The 1,959-nt window shown below is 42.9% G+C and overlaps 1 non-coding gene across 1 annotated transcript; it reads left to right on the top strand.

Annotated features, from left to right (window-relative positions):
* Window positions 1-1,244: 1,244 nt before the first annotated feature.
* On the top strand, window positions 1,245-1,317 carry TRNAW-CCA. Its single transcript has one exon. It is a non-coding gene; the product is annotated as a tRNA-Trp (tRNA).
* Window positions 1,318-1,959: the final 642 nt, after the last annotated feature.

Here is a 1,959-nt window from a genome sequence, read left to right as displayed (position 1 = left end):
ATTTTTGCAGAAAATATTGCCCTAAACAATCATTCACAGCCTATCTGAGGGCTTCCATAAGCTTACATAGGATAAGCATACTATTCCACATGCTTCTAGTTAAAATATATTTAAAATCAGAATATGTTTTCCCTGACTAAGGATTCAAAGAATATATTAAAGTGCTGTCTTCTGTAAACAGAAAATACTAAAATACTGAGACGTGAGGGGGTCGGATACATGGTTACCTAGAAGAGCATTCTAGGCAAAAGTGACCATTACCCAGCCTAACAAAGACAACTAGTGAGGCTTATATAGCTGCAGCAGAGTGAACAAGGTAGGAATGAAGTAAGAGTGTCGGGAGAAGCCAAGAACACACAAGTCACTGTAGGGAGGAAACAAAGACACCATGGACTTCATTCTTAGGGAGGTGAGAAGTCATTAGAAGAATTTAGTGAAAGTCTGCTACTCATTTCTTCAATGAATATAAACATCCTAATGTGATCAGCAGCTGCTCTAGATGCTGGGATAGATCAGTATACACATTAAACTGCTACTTACTTCATATAGCTTGTAGTTTTTGAGGGGGTGTATCTGGCCCCATCACTTCATGGGAAATAGATGGGGAGACAGTGGAAACAGTGTCAGACTTTATTTTTTGGGCTCCAAAATCACTGCAGATTGTGATTGCAACCATGAAATTAAAAGACGGTTACTCCTTGGAAGGAAAGTTATGACCAACCTAGATAGCATATTAAAAAGCAAAGACATTACTTTGCCAACAAAGGTCTGTCTGGTCAAGGCTATGGTTTTTCCACTGGTCATGTATGGATGTTAGAGTTGGACTGTGAAGAAAGCTGAGTGCCAAAGAATTGATACTTTTGAACTGTGGTGTTGAAGAAGACTCTTGAGAGTCCCTTGGACTGCAAGGAGATCCAACCAGTCCATCCTGAAGGAGATCAGTTCTGGGTGTTCATTGGAAGGACTGATGCTGAAGCTGAAACTTCAGTACTTTGGCCACCTCATGCGAAGAGTTGACTCACTGGAGAAGACCCTGATGCTGGGAGGGATTGGGGGCAGGAGGAGAAGGGGATGACAGAGGATGAGATGGCTGGATGGCATCACCGACTCAATGGACATGGGTTTGAGTAAACTCCGGGAGTTGGTGATGGATAGGGAGGCCTGGTGCTGCGATTCATGGGGTCGCAAAGAGTCGGACACGATTGAGCGATTGAACTGAACTGAACTGAAAGATTACTTAGTTTTCCCTGGTGGCTCAGAGGTTAAAGTGTCTGCCTCCAATGCAGGAGACCAGGGTTCAATCCCCGGGTCAGGAAGATCCCCTGGAGAAGGAAATGGCAACCCACTCCAGTATTCTTGCCTGGATAATCCCACGGACAGAGGAGCCCGGTAGGCTACAGTCCACGGACGGGGTCGCAAAGAGTTGGACACGACTGAGCAATTTCACTCACTCAAAGATTACTTAGTCAATAGACCGATGCTGAGCAAACATCTCATATATGAAGGTGATACATGCTATGGAGAAAAATAAGACAAGAGAAAGTGGCTAGGGAATTAATTCTATGGTGAGAGGGTGTTGTTTTATGTACATTTGTGGGATATGACTGGTATTTTTGTACCACTCTACATGATGAATAGAAGGGAGACTTTAGGGAGGCATAATTAGAAGCAAAGAAACCAGTTAGAAAGTCATTACAATAACGAAGGAAAGAGCTGAGTTTGGTTTTAACACTGGAAGTGAAGGTAGAGATGGCAAAATACGGTGGGATTCAGGACTGATTTCAGAGGGTTGTTGGCCAGTATTATGGACAGCTATATGTATATGAGGGAGAGAAAAAGGGAATCAAGTATGATTCTAAGAATTATACCTAAGCAACTGAAACAGTTGAATTGCATTGAAGGGTGGGTTGAGGAAGGGAAAGTCTAGTGCAGCACATGGAAGTAAGAGTTGGACCATAA

The sequence above is a fragment of the Cervus elaphus genome, chromosome 30, assembly GCF_910594005.1.
Source record: "Cervus elaphus chromosome 30, mCerEla1.1, whole genome shotgun sequence".
In the NCBI taxonomy this organism is placed as follows: Eukaryota; Metazoa; Chordata; class Mammalia; order Artiodactyla; family Cervidae; genus Cervus; species Cervus elaphus.
Note: the sequence above shows the minus strand (reverse complement) of the source record. Positions and strands in the feature narration are given on the sequence as shown.